General features: G+C 44.4%; 1 long non-coding RNA gene across 6 annotated transcripts; it reads left to right on the forward strand.

The window, feature by feature from the left end:
• The first annotated feature begins 307 nt into the window (after window positions 1-307).
• LOC120098593 (uncharacterized) lies at window positions 308-16289 on the forward strand. Of its 6 annotated transcripts, none has more exons than XR_005496949.2 (5): window positions 308-354; window positions 5652-5751; window positions 6225-6502; window positions 7680-7801; window positions 16043-16289. It is a non-coding gene; the product is annotated as an uncharacterized LOC120098593 (long non-coding RNA). The 6 variants fall into 6 exon arrangements; XR_005496951.2 differs by having other exon boundaries at window positions 5652-5736; window positions 6225-6613; XR_005496947.1 differs by having other exon boundaries at window positions 310-354; window positions 6225-6613.
• Window positions 16290-23050: the final 6761 nt, after the last annotated feature.

The raw sequence follows: 23050 nt of genomic DNA on the forward strand, positions 1-23050 counted from the left end.
GATCTCCCAGCTGTGAGCCAAATAACTCTTCTTTACGTACGCATTCTCCAGTGTCAGGTACCCAGTTACGGGCATACACACAAATACTCCAGGATGTCATCGCCTTCCCCAATGTGCGGGGTAACAGCATAGGAAAGATGCCTTTAATTAAGTCCCCAACCCAGGGGACCATGATTTCTGATGCGCAATGAGGCGCCATGTGTCTGGGGTGGGGACTGTACAGCCTGACTCTGGACAATGACCCCATGATGTCATTGAGAGTCTTGACCCTGGCTCTTTAAATCAGGGGTTCTTTTTAAGAGCTTTCAGCTTCTGTTGTTTCTAATGGCTTCAATCCCAGGCTCAAGGGGCAAGGTAAAACATATATATATATATATATATATATATATATATATATATATATATATATATGTGTGTGTGTGTGTGTGTGTGTGTGTGTGTGTGTGTGTATACACATATATATCATACATATATATGATATATGAGATATATGATGATATATGATGATGAGCTCTTTTATGTTTGAGGAAAGGAACAGAGCAAACCTTGCACAGCATGTGTGATCTCCTCTCCCAGATCACCTGAGGCCTCTAACTGCCAAAGCTGAACCTGTGAGTTACTTTGAGAAGATGAGAGTGAGAATCTCCCACTCTCAGCTCTCTGTTACTATAACAAAATGCCTAAGGTTTAACTTATAATGAGAAAAGGTTTTTGGGTTTTTTTTGTTTTGTTTTGTTTTGTTTTTGTTTGTTTGTTTTCTTTTTTGATAGGACTCTTGCTCCTAGTTTCAGAAGTCTTTTTCTAATGATACATTGACCCCACTACTTTGGGCCTGTGGCTGCATATCCTGAGGGGAACATGGAACACGGAAACCTGTTCAGGTCATGGGAGAGGGGAAGGAAGAGGGCATATCCCATGGTGTCCTTTCTGGTCATACTAGAATAGCCTGGCCCCTCCTACTAGGTCCTACCTCTGAGGTCCTATTAACTTCTAATGGCGCTACTCTGGAGTCATGCTTTCATGTGAAGATGAGGGTCACACTCACTGTCCACTCTGTGGGACTTTCCTACCTTCCTCAGGCTGGGAGAGAGCAGAGTCAGGGAATGTTGGGGGCATCTCAAAGCCTGAAGCCTGCTCTCTAACAGCTGCCAGAGACACACGTGTTTGGAAGCCACATAAGCACATGTCTTTATCCCAGCATGGGGTCAGAAGAGATCATAAGTGACAGCGGTCTGTTGACTCAAGCACTAGGCAAATGTCAGCCAGTTTTCATTGCTAATCACTAATACCTTTCCTGCCGAGGAGCCTATTCAAGAGAATATTTTTTCAGTTCTTTTTTTAATTGCTAACAAATATTTATTCAGAGCATACCATTGACCAGGAACAGAAAAGACACACATCAAATCATGCCCATAAGCCTCTCCTCTCAGATTCAGAATAGCATCAGTGGGCCTTCCTGTGCCCTGCAAGACTGGTGTGACCAGACCTCTCCCATGGTTCTTTGTTCCTTTGCCCTCTCCTGGGGCCTGTGAGCCATCCTACCATTCCTCAAATACTACCACCTCCTTTCTTACTGAAGCAGTGCTGTTGCAGGGTTCAGAAACCCAATCTCTCCTGCCAGATCTTGTCTGCTATATCTCTTTCAGAAAGGCCTTCCTTAACAGTAATCCCTCAAGTTCCCACACTCGACCCCTCATGTTTTTCACCCTTACCCACGGTTTTAAAGTCCTTCTCGCTCCTCTCAGAGATCTAAGTGACTTAGAGGGGCTCTTGCTGAGGGCTGCAGATGACAGCAGTCTCTCTATCAGTTCATCTCCACAAGGCATCATGTCCATCACCTAGAACAGTCCCTGGTGCTTAGGAGGCTTTCCATAAACAGTGGCAGATATGTCAAAGACACTGAACCTAAGGAAAGGAACCCAGGGCAGGGAGCCTTGGGTGTTGTCTCTGGGCTTAGCCCAAGACTGAAGATGTGGGTTGCAAAGGCTTTGAGGAGTCTTGGCAGGACAAACCTAAGGACCAAGTTCATAAAGTAGAAACCCATGGTAGGAGGGCTGCCTAAGACCCCAGTGACTTCTTCCTTGACGAGATGAACATCCCCAGTCTCTGCTGGCCTCTCTTATAGGGAGTACACTATACTAAGTGCACACTACTTTATATATGTGGTAAATGGCAGCCCCAAGGTACCCATTCTCTGATTGGTGGAGTGTGACTGGGTACTAGGTCAATGACTTCTCTCCACCTTAGTCCAAAGGTAGCCAGCAACTTTTGGGCAGATCAATTGGGGGTCCTCTTGCAGGGGGTTTCTAACTGGGAGGAGAAAGAAGCATTGTCTTCCTCGTCTTTCATGCTGCTGTAGGGCCAGAAGCAGAGCGAACAAAGGTTCCAGATTCCTATCAACAGGCACAGGATGGGAGATGCCTTGACAAGAGGTGTAGTAATAGAGACAGAGAGAGAGCTAAAGAGAGCCTGAGGTCTGGATCATCTCCATGTTTCTCTGAACCACAGTCATGTGACGCTTAATCCCCTCAGGCCTAAAGTAGTTCAAACTAGCTTTGTTTTATCAACCAAACATTTTACTTCAACTAGTTGCATAATTATTATAAAATAAACACACAAATTTAATTTCAAAGCTCACACACTCTAGGAGATTCTAAAACGAAGAAGTCTCCCTCGCTGACCCCACTCCTTGCCCTGGCTTCCCCTCCTCCTCATTCTTGGGGGTAACCCACAACCACTTGTTAAGCGTATTATCCTTCCAACTGTCATGTCAGCGACTTCTGGCAAGCATTCGGAAAGGCAGTAGAGAAAGCTTTGTAATTGTGATTTATCTGATTGTAATATATATTACTCCTGTAGGTTTTCAAACAATGGGTTATTCAAGCATTTATTTCAGTCAGCTTTGTCTGCATTAGTAAATGTTTTGACACTAGCCATTTATTTCCGAGATGAATGATTCTTTTGGGTATTTCTCAACAACATAAAATAATACTCCGGGTGAAGGCAGTGCCGGCTTTTTGGCAAGGCCCAGCCTATTCACCAGCACATCCTTCATTCTGCTGGGTGTGTTTGCACAGTGTAGGGGCGCACTGGGCTCTGGAATGGATGAAGAATTCAGGGGAGGGGAAAGGCCAAGGTAGAGGGAGTCCAAATGAAGCCTCACAGGGCTGCATCTCAGGACTGAGGACTTGGCAGGATTTCTTCTTTCAGCCACTCCTGTAGTCCTGATCATCTCTCACCCTTCTGCCTGCTCTGGGCGGCTCTTCACGCTTTGAACAGAGCTACTCCAGGTCCCTCAGATGGATTAGTTTTGCTCAATTTAGTTGGCATTACTCTAGGTTGCCTGCAACTCAAGAACTCTTACCTGCCTTCAAAGCAGGCAAGAAACAGACAAAGGAAAGAGAGTCACAGATCCTCTAAGTCTCGTGCTTCAGGCCAAGAGGAAGCCAATCAGGTCTGCCAAGGTAAAGCACTTGACCTTTTCCACCCTTTGTGGCCAGGTGCTGAGAGTCTGGCATGGGGACAAGTTACTCCCAGAAGCCAAAGACGGCATGTCATAACTTGCTTGGCTCTCACTGAGAAGTAAGAGGCTCTTTCAAAGGTCTGTAGAATTGTACGCAGAGAATCCCTTGGGTCTTGCTAATACAATAGATCATCTATCCACTTAGGGGTGGAAATTATATTAGAAGAGACAGAACAGGGCAGAAGCAGAAGGTGGCTTCTTCTGTCTTCTCCCTTGTAGGACTCACGTGGGGGCTCATTGTTCCCCTGTTTCCGTTGCCACACAGGGAAAACAAAAAGCTTACCCTCTATGACAAATAGCCATTGTTTGTTTACAGTGAAGTATTTATTCTACATTCTTGGTCAAAAATTCCTAGGTCTGAGGTCCCCATTCTGCCACTTGCTGTGTGACAAGTTACTTATTTCCTCGACCTGATTTCTAATCCAAAAACCTTTGCCTCCTAAAGTGCGCGCGCGCGCACACACACACACACACACACACACACACACACACACACAGGTTAGACATTAGTATAAAGCACTTAGCACTGGATCTGGCAGGCAGTAACGCTGCATTTGTCACTAGTATTATTCTTTGATAGATTTTTTTTTTTTTAAAGCGTTCCTCAAGTGATTAACTAGACTTCTGAATTCTGCAAGGGCATGCCAGGGAGTCCTGCTGGTCAGAGGACTGGTCACGAATAAGACCCAGGTCTCAAAGTAACAAATGACTGGGTGTGAGCAATGGGGGTATAAACAGAGCCCCGATTGTAGATATTCTAATTATCCTTTGCTCTTTGACAAGAGCCATGTTTGGCTGAATAGCATTAAGCTATACTTACACAGTTCTGAAAAGGGCAGTCTGGAAAGATGAGGCCCACTGATCTTAAAGCTGTGACGTGTGGTTCAGAGGAATGTAAGTAGGCCAAATTACCTCTAACGCTGAATTAGCTGAAATTATGCAAGCTTTTATATCGGATAGTAGGATTTGACCATTTTGTGTAAACTGCAGTAACGCACACTGGTCTTTATAGGATGACTCCAGACTTAAAACTAATTCGGGTGAATTAAGAGTTGTATTTTCCAGGAATTAACTACCCCAATTTGACGTCGGCTGTAAAAAAATTTTATTAGGCAATACATCCCATCTCAAAGTGGAAATATGTGTTGGAACCTGCTTAGGAAGTAATTATAATGGTGTTGTTAATTTTATATCTGCCCAATAAAACACAGCAGTAACAACAGAGTTGGGTGGCTACAACAAAAGAAGCCTTGGCAGGCTTTAAATGGGTGTTTTTGAGCAAGCTGAAATGAGGGACGTGTGCTCCGATGAACACACGGTCGCCACTGACATTGTGGAATAAATGGTTATCACGGTATGGAAAAGAAACACTCACACCAGTCAGCGCGCAGCATCTCTGTGCCTCATAACCGTTTCTTTCAAGAAAGTTTCACTTTCTTCATCTACTTAGGAGCACCCAGAAGCCTGTGCCTCTTAGCCACATCATTCGTGTTGATGCCCACAGGCCTGCTTACACATTCTTATATTTTTGGTTGTGAGCCTAGCCTTTAATGGCTGAGCCATCTCTCCAGCCCCTGCTTACACATTCTTTTTTTTTTTTTTCTTTTTTTTCGGAGCTGGGGACCGAACCCAGGGCCTTGCGCTTCCTAGGCAAGCGCTCTACCACTGAGTTAAATCCCCAACCCCTGCTTACACATTCTTGTTCATCCTGTTTGCAGCATGAAGAGAGGCTAGCTTCCCTTGGAATCCCAAACTGTACGATTCTGTTCTCGACATCAGACATCGCTAATTGTCTCTTGCAGATGTGGGTGGGTGTCATGCCCCCTCATGCTGCTCTCTTCCTCTAGTCTCTGTTCGGTCACCTAGTATCTTCTAGAGTCTCTGAGTCTCATCCGAAGACACAGTTCAAGTCTATAAACTGAGTTCTGTGGTAATTTACTTTGTGGCTGGGAAATGGAATAGCACCAGTTCATTCTACCAGGAAGTCCTCAGGTGGTAGGATGACCTCAACGCCTTAGTCATTTGCTCACCTCTTATTTTACCTGATATCAGATAGAACTTGGGCTCAGATCAGTGACATTGAGCTGTCTACCAAGCCTTTAAAAAAAATCGTTGTTTTCAATTTAAGGTAGGTGAATGTGGATACTCACTTCTTAAACATGAAACAAGTGAGCCTACTTGAAGAGGAGGAGACAGTTCTGAAGCCTGACAAGGTGACACACACAGAGGTTGGTGGACACACGCAGAGGTGGGGTGGATAAGCAGAATCTGGAGGAAGGCCAGTGCAGGGGAACCCATTTACCTGGTGGCACTGACAAGTTTGGGAAGAGAGTGAGGCTCCCAGAGCCTGGTGGGAGATGGGGCTCCAGGCAAGGTACAGCCGCCTCTCAGGTTTGTTGGTTTGTGTGGTTTTGGTTTTGGTTTTGGTTTTGGTTTTTTTTATTTTTTTATTTTTTTATTTAACTGAAAGAAAGCAGAAGAGAAGGAGGGGGGTGCAGCTGAGGAAGAAGAGGAGGAGGAATTTATGAGAAAAGGAGAAGAACAATAGTAGAATATGCTCTCAGGTGACCGGAACCGGAGACTTAATGCAGGCACACATTGAGAAGGGGAAATAGCAACTCGGAGAGAGGACATTTCTTCTGAGGAGCTGCTCAGTGTTTGCCATGGTCCAAATATTTTTTTTTCTGATACACTTCGCTAGGAACACATCAGACGGAGGAAAGGCTTTACAGAAATCCCACGTTGTGCAAGTATGAAGCCATGTGACGTGTGCTCTGCGGTTGAAGATGGTTGGAAAGCCCTACTTCACACAGTCCAACGAATCATGCAGCTCTGGGGGAAAGGACATAGCTACTTGTAGTTTGAATGAAAACTGCCCCCATAGACCGACATACTGGAATACTTGGCCCCCCATCTGTGGCACTGTTGGTGAAAGCGATGGAGCCTTTAAGACGCCCGGCTGGAAGAAATTTGTTTGGGGTAGGGGCAGACTTTGAGGATGTGTAGCCTGCTTCCCTTCACGCGCTCTCAGCTTCCTGTGTGTGCATGAAAATGTAACTTCTGCTTCCGCTGCCCCGCCACACCTTCCAGGTCACTATGCACTTTACCTTTCTGGAACCTTGAGCTAAAATGTACTCTCTTCCTTGAGCAGGTTTTAGCCACAGAATTTTACCAGAGCAACAGTAACTGACATACTGTTTTCCTTCTCCTTTTTGACTGCCCAAACTGAATTGAAGGCCTTAAGGCTTGACAGTCTCCTAGCTGGAGGAAACTTTGTGTGGTATAGATCCTTTCTATACTCTATAGTATGGGATTGGGGGAAAGGTTGCTCTGAACAAGGCATAGATTTTAATATACACATGATGATTTTAACAGAGGTGAGAGAAGAGGTCCAAACCAGACCATCCTGACGACTTTAAGGTCAGTGGGTTTGGGGGCTGGAGAGAGGGCTCAGTAAGTAAGAGTACTGGCTGCTCTTCCAAAGGTCCCCAGTTCAATTCCCAGCAACCACAACCACGTCTAGAATCCGAATCCCTCTTCTGATGTGCATGAAAACAGAGTGCTCATATTATGAGATAAATAAATAGACCCTTTAAGAAGGGACCAGAGGGTTTAAGGTAACAGCAGGGTCTGGAAAGACAGCTTTACTGTCTGCTAATGCTTCTGCTTCCTAAGATGACCTTGGAAGGAAACATGTCTCTGAGACGGACTTTGAGGGCAAAGTGTGATTTTTGAGAATTAGAACTGAATGGAGGAAACACTTGTGATAGAAATAATTCTATAAGCACTAGTTTAAAATTAGTAGATATGGTTCAAATATAAGAAATTTCTAGTTTGGTAATCGTGCATTTTGCATATCAGAAGTAGGGGCATGTGTGCACACTCGCGCGCCTGTGTCAACAACAAAGCCTTTCTATGTGTAGCATAGGCAGGCCTTAAATTCACAATTCTCCTGCTTCTATCTCTAGTGTGCTGGGATTCCAGACATGAGCCAAACTGCTCAGTTTATAGAATACAGGATTAATGGTGGAAAATACTTCAGAATGTGTGATTGTGGCCACACTGGGATGGTTAAGACTGTGTATGAAAAGCCTTCTTTGGTTGTTAGATTTGGGGCTTTACAAAGGTGAAAACGTATGGTCTTGCTTCCTTACAGAGCCCATATTCGTATACTTGAGCACTGCAGCACCCGACCAAGACCACTGCATGGAGGCTGCAGTTCTGGGCCACATCCTCTGGGCCACAAAGGCTTCTGGAGGAGGGGTTCCCATGTGTGATGTGAGTAATCACTGACTCATCAAAGGGTGTCAGGGAAAAGCTGCTCCAATATGTTCAAAGACTCAGAAGAGAGAGAGGAGGTGGCCAGCAAAGACAGTTGGTGTGATTCAAGGCATACCCCAGCCATGGAGCTTTTGCTTCTGAGGTTTAGAAACCTGATTATGTTAGTGTCATGCAGAATGTGTGCTTACCGGAAGGATGCTGAGGACATCTGGCCTCCATGAACCACACAGCTCAGGGCGGCCATAAGGACCAGGCAGTAGCCCTCCTCACTCCTTACTCCTTAATCCATTTCTTATCTCTTTTTCTTGCTTTATTTGATCATGTGTGATTGGCTCAACCCTGTGTAACCCCAATCTCCTCACCATCCCAGCCCGTTTGCCTAGGACAGTGCTCCCTTCGGCTGCCATCGGCTCCCTTCAGCTCCCTTCTGGTCCCTGCCAGAGGCCTTAGCATCAGACCATATCATATGCTTGTCCAAAGATGTGCCATCTTGAAGTCAGGACTCCAGTTCAGCTATAGCTGACTTGGGAGTGTTAATGTCCACATCCCCACATGTTTTAGGGTGTCATTGCAGTGCCAGCTATAGAGAAACCCAGACGTGAGTTGGTTGGTAATGCACAGGCTCTGAGAAAACGTGTCTGCATCTGCGTATAGTGAGCTGGGAGGACTGGCATTCTGATCGGAGCCTCCTTTTTTTTTTTTTTTTTTTTTTTTTTCTTTTAAGAGCTACTCATTTTGGACCTTTGCTTTTGGAATAGCAAAAACTAAATAATTCAATTAGAGATTTTTTTTTTTCCTCATGCACCTATGGAGAGGACTTGGTGATAGGAATCTGCCCATCACCTTGTCGCTTTTACCGTAAGTGCTCAGGGACGGAAAGAAGTGGCAAATAACGATTGGTGGCTGAGGAAATGCGTTAAGCACAGCCCTCTGGTCAGAATGTTAATTCTCGGAAATTCATGTTTATCTAGATGGTTAGGCTTCATTTTATTAAAAGGCTTAAGACTTCTCTGATCAAAAATACAGTAATTTTATAATACAATTTTACAGTATAATTTGATGAGAAATAAAATAAACCCTTCCCCCAAAATAATGTTAAATTTTATTTCCCGGGAGAGAAAATAAATTTCCATGGAATGAGAGAAAGAACAAATAGATAATTGTTCCCTGCATAGCTCCCTTTCAGTGTTCTTTCAGGGAAGTAGGGTTTCCTGCCTCCTGAGGCAGGGGGTGTCTATTGCTCTGAGACAATAGTGATTAAAGAATTAAACAATTAAAATGGGAAAGAGTCTGCCATCAATTTTAATTTTATGTTTGTGAATTAATATTTCCTTTTATAATGCAATAGTCTGCCATTGCGCATGCAGACCCAGTCCTTGCTTCCACAGCGTACGTAATTAGTTTACATTACTCTACAGAAATGAATTGTCGCTGGCGATCTTGTCTCTTGCTAACAAATCACTTCTGGTGGGGATTCATTGAGATTCCCCTGAAGTTTAACTACAGCAATCTATGTATGATGCTGTCCTTAATGACGTGTATCAGGCTAATTAATTAAATACATATGCATACATACATTACATATGTATACATAGACATATATGTGTATCTACTAATATGTCTACATATGCCACATATACATACACATATACACACATACATATATACACACATACATATATACACACATATATATACATATATACATCATAGATACATATATATATCCTACTTCCTAGTCTAAGAAACATAGTAAGAAGTCTAGTGTTATGATGATTGCTGAGTTCTTCTACTTCACAGAAAGTATTAATTTTCTCAAATACAATCCTTATTACCTACAATCCCACCTACCCGACCAGGCCACTAAACAATACAAGAAGAGAGTGAGAGGAAACTTGAGACTCCTCCAGGCAGCTAACAAGATAAATCTACTCCCTATGATGTGTACCTTCTCTTCTGAATCTTGATACCAACATGAAATCTGCACACAAGAGAAAATTTATGTCGAGATCTAATTGAGAATTTTAGTGTGTGAGGCTGGCTACCTGTCACTGTGATAAAATGCCTGACAACTTAGGAGGAAGCCTTGCTACTTGGCGTACAGGGTTGCAGAGGCTATGCTCTTTCTCACCTGTGGGAAAGCAGAGCATCATGGGTACCCGTGGAATACAGCACAAGTCCTCACTTCACAGCATCCAGAAGCGTCAAGGGCATCAGTCAGAAAGCCAGGACAAAAACAGAGCCTTCCAGGGTATCCCAGTGACTGACTTCTTCCAGTATCCCTACCTGCTAGACTTGGGATTGCCTCTGAAGAGAGGCAGCATGGGAATGAAGCTTTAAGCAGAGACACTTAAGGTCCAAGCCACCTATCAGCACACTTCCACCACGGGAAAGCAGCTGAATTAAGCATCTCCTTAGGCATGGAATCTCTGAAGAGAAGTAGGAACAATCGTGCCTGAGAACCCAGAAGTTTGTTCCCTGGTGTATGGAGAGGGGTTGCTCGTTTCTGACGAGTTAGACTTACTGTCATCCAATAATTCATTGTAGTGAAAACACAGTCTTTTCAAACAGTATAGTCTAATCATTTTCTCCTACCATCTCCTCCTAGATGGCTTCCTACTCCCTCCTTCTCCCACTCCAGGCTGCTTTCTCTCTCTTTAGAAAATAAACAGGCAAAAAGACAAGCAAACAGAGAAAAAGAAAAGCAAAGAAATAATGTGGGGAGCACATACACATGCAGAAACACAGGCATACATGCACATCTGCATAATGCACGCACACACATGCAGGTAGACACACACACACACATGCAGATAGACACACACACATGCAGGAAACCCATAAAACACAGAATCAGAGGCTGTAACAAATAAGAAAAAAAAAAGACCTGTAAAGTAAAAATACTCAGAAAAAGCAGAATGCTTTTTGTTTTCAGACAAAACGCCTCCAGGGACTGGAGAGATGGCTTAGTGTTAAGAGCACTGGCTGTACTTCCAGAGGACCTGGGTGCAATTCCCAGCACCCATATGGCAGCTCACAACTGCCTGTAACTCCAGTTCTAGTAACTCCAATTCCAGAGGCCCCAACACCCACAGACAGACATGGCAAAAAACACCAATAAACATGAAATAAAAATAAAATAAATAACATTTTAAAAAATACTCCAAAAATGTCATTGAGTTCATTTTGAGTTGGCCGTCTACCTACTGCTTGGCACAGGGACTACCATTAAGTGTGGTTAATATATCCAGTGAGACGTCATTGGAGAAAACTAATTTTTCCTTTGTGAGTGGTTGTCTATTCAGATAGCCTCTTGGTTAAGGATGGAGGCGTTTGTCTACTTCCCCTCTCAACTCTCAGACCTCTCTCTCATCTACTTGAACCTGTGCAGGCCCTGTGCATGCTACCACAGTCTCCGAGTTCATATGCGCGCCAGTCCTGTGGTGTCTCAAAAGCACATATAGATTTCTTGGTGTCTTCATTCTCTCTAGATCTTACTATTTCTCAGTATCCTCCTCTCGAATTTCCCTGAGTCCTGAGAGGAAGATTTGATCAAGACATCCCATTTAGAATCAGATGTTTCAAGGTCTCTCAGTCTCTCCAGGTTCTGCCCAGTTGTAGGTCTCCAGATGTGCTCCATCTGTTGTATTCAAAGCTTCCCTCATATCGTCACCCAATGTCTCTTAAGGACAACATGACAGTCTAAACAGCTCCAGAGACAGGTCATTAGCCAAGCCTGCTGAAGATCCTAAAGCTTGACTGTAAGCAGAGCTGAGCCGATCACATGGACTTACAGAGACGTGGGAGCTCCTGCCTTGTAGGAGGAGTTCGAGCCTGATTCTCTCCTACAGGAAAATATACAGACGAGTTAAACAAGATGGTGCAGGGCAGGAGAAAAGGAACCATAAGGACATATCTATCAGTTAGTGACTACTGTCTCATCCCCGATTTTAGGTGGGATGTGGGCAGTACATTCACCAGTGAGCTAACAAAAGCATTACTTTCCAACTGTCACATCTCAAAGGACAAGAAGTCAAGATTCGCTATTAATGTGTCTTTAACATTTTGTCAGAGTACAGTCTTAGCGACTGCTGATGTGAACCCTACTTGTTTTCGTCAGGGGTTTTTGTTTGTTTGTCTTTTGTTCTATTCTACTCACATGCTATTTCTGCTATATAGCATGTATTTGAAACAAAAGTTCCAGTGTAAGGATCGCTTTTAAAATAAAATAGTTAAATAGTGAGTTTACTTCAAGAAACACATTCGGTAACTATAGGATTAGAACGGAAGCGGGACAGAGTGTGCCCGCCTGTGATCCCAGCAGAAGGGAGGGATGAGACGGGATGACTACAGAGTTGGGAAAGCATGTCCCATAAACAGACAAACAAATCATCGGCAGTGCCATGCACATGACTGAAAGGTGGGGAGCGAAAGTGTACTAGATCAGCACTGAACTCACTTGTACCCCAAGGCAATGGAGAGAGGAACATTGAAGGGTCAGATGGCAGACAGAAGACTGGCAGAATCCTGCCTGAGGGAAGAGAGGGTCCTGGGTATCACCGAGCCACTCGCTCTTGAGGCAGAAGTCATGAGCAATGAGTTTGAAGGCAGGGAAGCATCCTGAGTGATCCACTTAGAGGCCCTGACATATCACACATGCTCCAACACTTGCCTCATCCCTCACAGGCCTGAGGTACTGACATCCAAAAGCTAGAGTTGAGAGGCTTTCGGCTGGCATGCTCCAGCAGAAAATAGAGTTGTATTTGATGGACAATCAGTGTGGCTAAGAGAATTCTGATTCAATGGTTGTCCCTCTAGGCCCCCAACACCTTAGGCAAGTGACTGGCAGCCTTAGTCAGCACATGAGAGGGTTTCTGAAGTGAAAAATGCTAGGCAGAAAACAATAGGTATGTGCTACACACGGGTAAGATTTCAAGATGGGAACAGAGAAAAAGCCAAAAACAATAAAAAACCCCTTGGGAGCTTGCATCTCAGACTGGTGCCTACCCTACTTAAAGTTCAGAGTCTCCTCCTCCCTGTATCCATGAAAGTTCCCCCAAACTTGCTTCAACTAGGTTTGTAGATCAACTGACTATTCAGGAAACACATGAGCTATAGCAGCCTGGTACCACATGGGGCATCATGGAGCCATTACAACCCCTAACTTCTGAGGACCACTGCTTTCTAGTTTAACTAGAGAGCTGTTCTTCAAGGAAAATCTTATGAAGAAGGTCTTTGGCTAAGCATGCTGGTAGCTTTGGATAGCCTGTGGTAGATCTGTTGCATTTAAGGGGAATCAGGAACTGGGGTGAGTGAATTTGCAGCTCCCCAAGAAAAGGAAAACGGTCTTGGCTATACAGAGAGACGTGGTTGTTGAAAATTAACTACCTTCCGTCTTCTGTCATCTCAAACTTGAGCAAAGTCTACCTTAATAAAGGTGTGTGTGTGTGTGTTTGTGTGTGTGTGTGTGTGTGTGTGTGTGTGTGTGTGTGTGTTGGGGTGGGGCTAGAAATTACAATGGGTCTGGTTCTACCGCTAAGTCTGCAGTATGAAGTATAAGAACCCGTGTGATTATGGAAGCAGATTATCCCAAGCTTTGGTGGGAGAACAGTACTCTGTAGAGTGAGCGGGTAAACATGTCGAGCCATCTTGTGTTCCATAAAATGGTAGTATAACAAGATGGGAGGGAGCACTTCAGTGGGTCCAGCAGAGGTATTCTCCTGAGGAATCACCACCATGCAACAAGCCTAGTACAAAAGGAGGTTCATGGGGTAAAGGAAGGGGGCCCTGGAAAAGGGATAGAGGCAGAGAAAGGAGGGGGACAGAAACAGACAGAAAGAGAGAGGAGAGAAGAAGATGCTGGTCATGAACACATGGAGAACAGAGAAAGAGAATAGGAGAAGGAGAGAAACTCGGGGTAGCCTAGCAGTCTCTCATATATGCTTGGCTACACAAGCTGTTGCTAGGTAGATGTTGGGCGAAGCATAGTGGAATTGTCTGTAAGCCAACACATCTCATCTAGTTCTTCAGAGCTTCAAGTCAACGTCTACTGGAGTTTCAGATAACAGTAAAGAGAACTAAAAATGATCAAGTTTCTAATTGTCTTTGGACAAGAGGTAGGGCTTTCAGACACTCAAAGTCCAAACTACACTTGGTATTCAGGCTTGCAACCAAGAGATACAAGAGACAGCAGGTTTGAGCACCATCCAAACTTGAAAATTATAGATATCAGTTGCTGACATGAGGTGATTAAATTGGAAATGTAATGACTCTTAGATATTTCCAATGCACTGTGTGTGCGTCTCTCTCTCTCTCTCTCTCTCTCTCTCTCTCTCTCTCTCTCTCTCTCTCTCTCTGTGTGTGTGTGTGTATGTGTGTGTGTGTGTGTGTGTGTGTAAAGGGGTGGGACAGGTCAGAGCATCACTTGTTGACAGCACAAATTTCCCTTTGTTTGACAATGCAAAGCTGTGGGTGGATCAAAAGAAACCTGTAGCTCACCAGGGCAAAAATAGTACTCCTTGTCAACCCAGAGTCTACCTCCTTGTATTCTTTGTGCATCAGTCCTCTAAGCATAATGGCCCTGGGAAATCCTCCTCCCTATTCTGTTACCCCAGTTCTGCATGAGGGGATTTCTCTTATGGGGGTGGGGGTCATTCTCACCTCAGGCTCTAAGTCTCACTAACTCAGCATCATTTTTGGCATACATGACTAAAAGAATAGCATTCACTATGCCCACCCATAAGGCCCAGGGCTGCTCCCCACTTTTCTCATAGCATCTCTAGCCATCCCCTACCTCGCTGGCAGTAAAATGCTTGGGACTGAAGGCCCCTGGCTGACTTCTCTAGAATTCCTGTTCTCTAGACTGTTCCTGCTTTACTAGAGACAGACTCTCAAAGTCCCATCTTTACTGTCTCAGTTGGCCCTTGGAAAACTATCTCTCCTGTGGAGTTTCAGGCTTACCATTCCCTGGAGGCTGCTAGTAAAACCTTTAGGGAACCCAAAAAGGAAAGGAATGTGGGCTTGCTACAAAGAGAGTAGATATTTCAAACAGAAAGGCTTAGCTACCTCCCCCCACCCCCTTGGGCTCATTAATTCTCCATCGAGGCTTTCAAGGAGCCCCACCTCCAATATTAACACACACACACACACACACACACACACACATCAACATATATGTTGTTTTACATACATGTTAGTATGTATATGTTGGTAAATACATATATGTGAATATATATGTATATGTATATATTCCACTGATCTGCCTTGATTACCTGTCACCCACTAAAACACGTGCTTCATAAGACTTGTGTGTGTTTTGTGTACTACTGTCCCCCTGGCGCCATGATTACATGCACAGAAAGGCTTGTGTCACATTGGGCAGAGGTACCAAAGCATCAGTTAGAAAACATAAGTGGTGGGGGCTGGAGAGATGGCTCAGTGGTTAAGAGCTACGACTGCTCTTCCAGAGGTCCTGAGTTCAATTCCCAGCAACCACATGGTGGCTCACGACCATCTGTAATGGGATCCGAAACCTTCCTCTGGTGTGTCTGAAGACAGCTACAGTGTACTCACATAGATAAAATAAATAAAAATCTTTAAAAGAAAGAAAAGATAAGTAGAAACTATATGAGTAGAAGCAGACAGGGGTATCTTGGTTTTACAAAGATCTGAGATGAGCAAATATTAGGGCCAAGATGATAGCTTGGGCCTCACTGTCTATAGCTCCTTAGCCCAGTCCTTTGTTAACTACCTTGTCACAAACTCTGCCTTTTGGGAACTCCATTTCTCCCCCCAGAGACTGCAAAAAGTATTTAGTCCTGGGTTGGATTCACTTCTACCTAGGACAAGCATCTGCATTCTGTGAAAGACGTGTTCCATAGGCCCAAGTATCTTGGGCTTAAGAGCATTGTGGGTGGAATGGCATTTGGGGATCGCTGAGCACATTTGTCATTGGACTTTCTATGGGAATCTTGCCTGGCTTCCCTTTGTGTCCTTCTGTTGTCTATCTGCAGAGTGGAATGGGGGAGCTGCTGGAGGCCAGGATGCACTGTTCAAAGGCTTCGCTCCCATGTTCCCACTGGTTGAAGCTAATCTTTTGCTTCACATGGGATAATAGGGCAAAGTTGACCCACCCCCTCCCGCTCCCAAATGGGCTCAATTCAATCTTGTTTCCTTCTCCCTTTGATTTCTCCATTTCCTATTTCACTTCCTCTGACAAATTTCTCTTTCCATTCCCAGGGCAAACAACTCTCACCATGGCATTTGGCCATTTTCAATCATTTCCCCAGAGACTGAGCTCATGCGGTCATCATTCACCATCTACATAGATGTTCGAATAAAAAGCCAGGGCTGAGAATACTTGGCCTGTGTCAACTGAATCCCCATGCATGGAAACTCGAGAGTATCCAGGATATCAATCTATAAAGCCCCTGTATTCTCCAAAGGGATGTAGCTTGACCATAAAATGGATGTAACACACAGTGAACAATGGTAGCTTCCTCTCAAATGTCTCCTGAGCTGTCCAAGTCCTGCGTTTAGCCCCTTTACATTATCTGTCTTTTGTGGTATTGAGACAGGGTTTCTCTGTGTACTCCAGTCTGTTCTGGAACTCAATCTGTAGACTAGACTGGCCTCGAACTTAGGGCTCTGGAATCTGCCTGCCTCTGCCTCCCAAGTGCTAAGATAAAAGGTGTTTGCCACCATGCCCAGCCATCTTTTATTCCTGATGGTGTTGGGTTTTGCTTTTCCCTTAATGAGCTCATAGCCGGGATCCAAATCTTCCATTGAAAAGAAATGAAGCAACAAAATGTTCTGGAAAGTTCTGTGTTCTATTTTGACATCCAAGTCTCTATGTGAAATGGTTCCTGACCTAATCATATTAGTAAAACTGGCAAGATTAAAAGAGCCATAAACACTAGGCTCAGTGTTTCAACATCCATTAAAATCTATACGGCAGCTCCCAGAATATTTAATAGGCTTAGATGATGACTGCTGTGAATCCATCCATCTCAGTCAAGTCGGGTTATTAAGACACACATGCTAAGTGATTCGTCCTGTGTTTACTCTGTGCTGGAAAAATGGTTATCTTGCTTTGGAAAAAAAGGGGGGGGGCTAGGTGGGGGAAAAAACATAGACTGATCCTTTGTTGGAAGAAATGGGAGTCAGGATCCTGCCCCATCTCCAGTCCCATACAAGTTTCATCCTTCAACACAAGTGAACTGCTTAATCCTCAGAGACTCTACTGTCCATTTAAAAATTATTATGTTGTTCGAGTGGTGTCCAGAGTCTGCCCCTTTCAGAGGCAGGTGGAGGGAGTTAGGGATTAGCAGTGTACAGGGCTTAAGGAATGAGCCTGGCTCTACCACTAAATATGCACAGTAAGTGCACCTCATCTCCAGCTGTAACTGGGGTGGCATTAGATGAAGGCTAAAGTGAGGCAGTCCATGTCAATCATGGTATACAGTGAACATGCTGGCTAATTTTAATCCTTGGTATAACCTATGCACAGGTTCCCCTCTTGTAGCCAAGAAGGACATACTTCACATGCATTATTTAATCTAGTCCTCATCACTGCCTTAAAGGGATCACTCTGTATTTAACGAGAAAGTGAGACACCAAGACTTTGGTTTACCCAGAGTCACACAGCCTTGGTTCTGGACTTCTTTTCCCAACCTGTTGGTGTTGATGTTCCTCATCTGTTAGGGATTCTAAAGACAGATGCAAATATTCACTCTCTAGCCTGTTTTTCCTTGTGTAGATAAAAGAATTTTGGGCATCTTACCAGTTTCCCTGGAGGTTAGAAGTCAAAAATTGAAACCATGTATATGTTTCATCTCTTTGATTGATTTAGTCAGCCAAGAAAAAGCTTTGCTTATTATTACTGGTTACTGGTATTTTTATTTGCTGAGACCTTGACCCAACAACATCCCTTCTGTGTGACATTCCCTAGGGAGAACCGAACAAAAAAATGTCTATGAGAGCATGGACAACAGAGGAAAGACATTTTTCACTCAAGTCTAATTATTAAGCCAGTGAGTAGTAGCTCCTTAGGTACAAGGGACTCAAAGGTAGCTATGTCACCAAAAAGCCAAGGCATGCATGACCAGGTACAAAAGGTAAGTCTCTGAGCCTCCTACAGAGCCTACAGGCAACTCCACTACAGAGCCTTCTCCTGATCGTTAGTGTTGGCTGCATGTGAGACTTGTGGAAGGGCCTTGTGAATCTTGTCACTTTCTAAACTTCTTGAGTCTTACTCTATTGACATGTTGGGCAAGACGATACTCTGTTGTAGAGCTGACCCAAATATCTTTGCTTCTGGTTGAGTGTGTAGCAGCACCCCAGGAGACACCAGTGTCAAGCTATACTCTCTATATCCCTGTCACAATTGTGACAGTAATACGCACACACACACACACACACACACACACACACACACACACACACCCAGACATTATCAAGGGTCTCCCAGCATCAAAATAATAATAATAATAATTTTTAAAATTGAGAACCATTGGGCAAACAGGTTTGAAGTGAAGCTCCACCCACTCCATCCCTTATTATCTACTTTAGCTCAGAGATTGCAGTTATTTTCGTTCCCCTAAATAATTATTTGACTCAGCAACAAACTAGTAGGAAAAAAAAAAAAAAACCAAACCAGTTGCCATTTTGAGCTGCTTTTAGTCTGAAGACAAAATTTCCTGGGCAGAAATCAATGTTTTTAACCTCAGTAGCTAGGATTAGTTATTTTCTTTGAGGTGGGTAGGCAGCCATTTTCAAAATGGCTTCCCAACTTCCAATGGGACCAGTGCCCTCTGCTGGAGAGCTCGCCTGCATTGCCTGAGAGCAAGTTGGGTGAAATGGCTTGAAAATATAATGAACAGCCCAAGCTATTTAGAATAAAGGTCAATGAAACAATCCAATTAGTAGGAGGTCAGCAATGGCTTTCATACTCACAAACTGTCCATAAGCTTTCTGGTTTCTTACAAAAATGTGTTGTTGATGATGTGCCTTTCATACCTTCTTTCTATAAGTCAGCTTCTTATATCTGTAAAAACCACATCAGTAAGCCCTTGTGCAGTCCTTTCTCCATATTACTCGTGTAGCCACTACTCTGTCTTATCTACAGAGCCTCCTTGTGCTTTTGCAATAGGTCTAGGACACAGAGCTCCTTACACATGAGGAAATTGATGTGTAACTCACAAGGGACCGATCACTCGAAGAAGCCAACTGACCAAGCAGGACTAGCGGTCAGGAGGAGAGGAAAGCCTCCAAAGCCTGTTCCCTGAGCTTCCCTGGGCTGCCCTTTGATTTCAGTGAGGAAGCTCCCGTTCCCCAATATGCTTCATATCGATCTAAGAAGAAGGCAGTATGCAGACATGCAGTGACATTTTGAATTTCCCCTCATTATTTCAACCCTATTTTTCATCAAAGTATCATTTTTAGCTCCCGAAACTCCAGGAAGATTAAGTTGCTTTTCGCCAAATGTGGGCTCTCACTCTCTCTCTCTCTCTAGACTGCGGAATTCTAAACATGGCCTGAATGCCTAAGCCGTCTCTTACCCGTGAACACGAAGCTCTCTAAAAATATTATATCCAAACAACATTCGTGGGCATCAGACTCTATCACGATCTACCCGAGACCCTGTAATTTATGGTCTTTCTTATTACTTTAAAAGCCTGGGATTCTTGTAGAATATGGTTTAGTGGGTCAAACATTCCCTCTCCTCTCATTTATCAAGCTTTTGATCTTAGTCAGCCCTGATGGTTGGCATGCCTGGCCCACAGCCCTGTGCCGGGAGATCACACACAACAGGCCTCCTTCCGTTTTAAAATCTTGAGGGGACGCTGCTGCTCCAGCCCTGCCTGGGTTAGGAGAGGATGTATTGAGTTCCCGCCGTCCTCGCTGCCCCTTTGTGTATTATTATTTTATAGTTTTGTTCTGCATTCCTTCCACTCAACCTCCAGTCCATAGAAGCCTGTTTCTTTATTAGTTGCATATGTCTGCACCCTTTTACCCCAGCGGGGAAAAGACAAAATATTCTAGAGGGCTCGAAGGCCTGGGACGGACAGCTAATCCACCCCCAGCTTGAACTAATCGTCGGCCGATGTGCTATTGTACCGGGCCCTGTTCTGGGCAGCTGAGCGGTGGGGTTTCAATTTGTAGGAGCATAAACAGATACTAAAGTTAGAAGAACGGGCTGGGTCATTTGTTAGCAGAGTTCAGATCAAATTATCACAGCGGTCCCCTGCTGACAGGCTGAACAATTACCTCCTTTTTTCTTGATCTTTAAATGTTTTCTGTTTCACTTAAGCCTCAGTAAATAGTTTACTTCTCGTGGGCTTCATTTATTGACACAGAGGGGCCTGATTTATTTAATTTTGTTTCTCTGCCGCCTTCCCAGAAAGAAGTTGTAATGTTTTGTTGAAATCTCTCCCCAATGATAGGTTTATCATGGCAGCCGAGGAAGCGGGTTAATGACGTGACTATAAATTATCTGGCCTTTTAATGAGAGGTTGAGATTCTAAAGCCAATTTTGAAAGCTTTAAACCAGAAAGCCAGCCTCTGATGCTGGGAAAGGTTGACGTCCCCGGTCAGAAACTGGCCTGAAAAAGATCGCTGAGCACTGGGGATCTGAATCTGAACCAGTAATTGGATTCTTTCCCAACCCAAGAATGGGATTCTTCTTTGAAGAGAGCATGGAATATCTTGTGTCTGTGATGTTTGTCCCCGCCGCCGTGGATGCGCTGGTGAGTTCACCGGAATTAACACCAACATTTGTTTTCACTCTTGCCCCTCCCCCAGCTTCAACCCTTGACTCTCTCTCCTCCATAGTTACATTTGTCTGCTTCTTACAGTCCTACTGGGACGGATTTATCATCATTCGCTAACATATCTGTCTCAAAATCTCAGCTTTGATCAGCTTGTATTTTATAACTTACATCTGTTCTACATTTAACCTTTTGTAATGCTGTTTTTCAAAAATATTACCTGATCTAACAGAAGAAGTATACTGGAGAAGGGGTTCTGGAGTGTACATTTCCTTTTAAAAAATCTCACCAAACATACCTGGCTCCTTGAGCACAGTTTTATTACTCTTCCAGAGTCGCCCTTTCGTTGAACATATAAATCCATCACTTCCCGTTTGGGGACGGGACTTTGGGAGATCTGTGGCTTCACACCCTGTATCTGCTCCTGTCCTGCCATTCTGACCCTTGCTCTGCCTGGAATGCTCCTAGGCCAGCTTGTCACAGTTCTCCTGAGGCCCATGGCTGGAACCAGAGCTGGCCCTCCTGTCCCTTTGGCCTGTCCCAGAGGGGGACCAAAGTTCCTTTCTACAGGTTCCAACTTCCAGCACATTTGGATTCAATTTCATTGCTTATTTTATTTTAATAAAGTTAATTTATTTTAACCAATGAATCATGAATTTTTGAGACACCCAAAAAGGTATTAAAATTATATAATAAATACTCATTTCATCTGTCACCCAGTTTAAGAAATAAAATATTACAAGCCACAGCAGGGGGCCCCTTTGATAAAGCCCTCACTCAGGAAAGGTCCTCTGAACTGAGTTACCTGATTCCAAGTATTTTCCTATACTCAACTAATGAATACAGGTTGACCCTTAGAAGCCGAGGTTTCATACCTGCAGACTTAGTGAAAAATAGCCAGATAAAAGTTGTGCCTGTACTAACCGTGTACAGACATTTATTTTCTTATATATTTGGTTGTGAGCCTAGCCTTTAACGGCTGAGCCATCTCTCCAGCCCCAGACATTTATTTTCTTATCGTTGTTTAAGCAACATAGCCTTAGAGTGTGGACACACTTGCCTTAGACATACCACGTGATGCGTGTGAGGACTTACACGGGAGCCATGCAAGTGCTGGACCACTTTATCTGAGCATCCTCGGCCTGGGGTATCCTCCGAAAGGTCCTGGAGCCAATCGATCTCTCACGAGGTCAGAGGGATGACTGCCCCATCGTGTGACCAACACTTTACATTATTTCCACTTTGATCCCCACATAGCAACACTTCATGAGAAGTCCTGTGGGTCTCTTGGGGCTCATTTGTGAGAGGTAGTCTTGGGTGCTTTTAGGGAGAGGTGTGCTTTATTTCCCAGGATGTGCGTGTCTCGGTCTGACTGGATGCCCCTCCCCAGTTTTCCTCAGAAGTGACTGCCCAACCATGCACTTTCACCAGCTAGCAGGAATATAATGGTACCTCATAGCGGCACCAATTTGCATTTATTTGCTTACTAACAAGGGTGAGAGAGATGATATAAAGCAATGTTGCCTATCGCAGTGTCGGGGACATGGCGGTAGTGGTTATCGTGATGGTTGTTTTAGGCAGCAATCTGGCTTGATGATCAAAGCAAGAGCTGCCTGTTTATAGATGAGAGATCCACAACTGAGGGCAACTGGCGCACAAGCAAGAGGCACCGTTGCGGTGGCAGTGGGCAACAGCCCATGGCTCATAACTCCGCTGGAGCCATCCTACAATGAGTGCACGAAGCGCTGCCTTCATTCACAGCACCGGGAAGAGAGCGAAGGACATGAACAGAATAGGCAAAAGCCGGCTTGAGAAAAGCTAGAAACAAGGTATTCTCTTTGCACTTAAAAATGCTTCTGTTTTCCAATTTTCTCTCTTCTTTAGTATTAGTTTCCTCTCTGTGCATCTCTGTGCATGTGTATGTTTGTGCACTGGTGTGCAGGCAGGGGCATGGGTAGGTCCTTAGAGGGCATCTGACCTTCCTGAAGCTGGGTTACAGGAAGTTGTGAGCCACCCAGCAAAGGTGCTGGGAACCAAACTGGGAACCAGATTCTGATCCCCTGGAAGATCAGCAAACACTCTTAAAGGCTGAGCCAACTCTCCAGCCCCGCCTCTCCTTTCTTTAAATGACCGAATGAATTTCTTTTCACGTCATCCGCGTGCTTTGTCAACTAGTCTCCTGGAAACTAGCCCCATAGGGCAAACAAATGAGGGAAGCTCTGTGTCTGGCAGCGCCCCCTTTAGGAGCTCAGAAGCAGCTCCAGCCTCAGAGCTGCATGGGCAGTCAGATGACGATCCCAGCTGTGTCTTAGAGCCTGGGACTGTGGCAAGGACAATTACTCTGAGGTGACATTGTACCCAATGCCCCTTTCTGTTTTTTTTTTCCGGAGCTGGGGACCCCCTTTCTGTTTTAATTTCCAAAATGCACCCATGAGGGTGGGAGTCCCAAATATACATCTTTTGGTGAGGCAAAAAGAAG

Source organism: Rattus norvegicus, chromosome 19 (genome assembly GCF_036323735.1).
Source record: "Rattus norvegicus strain BN/NHsdMcwi chromosome 19, GRCr8, whole genome shotgun sequence".
Taxonomy (NCBI): domain Eukaryota; kingdom Metazoa; phylum Chordata; class Mammalia; order Rodentia; family Muridae; genus Rattus; species Rattus norvegicus.